The sequence below is a fragment of the Nanorana parkeri genome, unplaced genomic scaffold, assembly GCF_000935625.1.
Source record: "Nanorana parkeri isolate BGI_ZX_2015 unplaced genomic scaffold, ASM93562v1 scaffold609, whole genome shotgun sequence".
NCBI classification, from domain to species: Eukaryota; Metazoa; Chordata; class Amphibia; order Anura; family Dicroglossidae; genus Nanorana; species Nanorana parkeri.
Genome location: NW_017306877.1, coordinates 214,473 through 215,609, shown reverse-complemented (window position 1 = coordinate 215,609; position 1,137 = coordinate 214,473).

Here is a 1,137-nt window from a genome sequence, read left to right as displayed (position 1 = left end):
AGAAAAAAAAAAAGTTTCAACCGAAACAAAAAAGTTGCAATCCAAAAACAAAAACAAAATGAATACCCAAAAACACTGGTCAACAGTGGGTTTCAAGGGATCCACAGCCTCTCGATGAAAGAAAAAGAGATATATATGGTACTAATAGATGTGTATATGCTACAGTCCGGCAGATCCAGTCTGCTCCGAGGATAAGTGCTTCTAATACTATGTTCTTGATAGCCAGAAATCACAGATTTTGCTACTGGGAAAGCGTCCCTCCCCCTCCTCTTCCTCTGGGTACGTTGAGGTAGTTGGTAACAGCGGAAACAAGTGCAGCTCCCAGATTGAAATTTTGCTCTGGATGGCGTTGTGGAGAAAGAATGCGCACAATGTATTCGTAAGGCCTCTAGGTCATTTCCTGCGAAAGGAAAGAAAGGAGAGAGAATTTTCAGTACAGTTGTTTTTATTATTGCCAAAGTTTCAGCCCTGAAAGATTTCTGGGAGGAGCGCGGGAACGTTGGACGTAAAAAGTGCCCATTGTCCCGGAGAGCTGCGTGGGCTGTTATTATATACCGTCCCAGGGATGAGATCGGCTGCAGCAGCTGACAACATTCTGCCCTTATTTACTTACATCGGATGAGGGCAGAACCTTCAGCTGCGCAGCCCACCTCCTTCCTGGGAAAGGGGAACCCCTGGGGGGTGCACACATTGTCAGTTATGGTAAAGTTCACAAAATCTTTCAAGTATATTCCTCAGTGGCAACAGATGAAATAAATCCACTTTGTGCGCCTTTACAAACCCAAATGTTACCTTGTAAAAGTAGCGGTGACATCACTGTGCTGTACATAGCCTGTGCATACAGCACACTTCTACCCATTACAAGCTGGCTACAGATAACAGGAGGGGGCGGAGACAAGACCAGTCACTCCGCTCACTGCTGCTCCCTCTTCTTGTGCAGTCTTTATTACAGGAGGGGGCGGAGGCAAGACCAGTCACCCTGCGCAAGGAGAGCAGCAGTGAGCGGTCTTCATTACAGAAGGGGCGGAGGCAAGACCAGTCACCCTGCACAAAGAGAGAGAGCAGCAGTGAGCGGTCTTTATTACAGGAGGGGGCGGAGGCAAGACCAGTCACCCTGCACAAAGAGAGAGAGCAGCA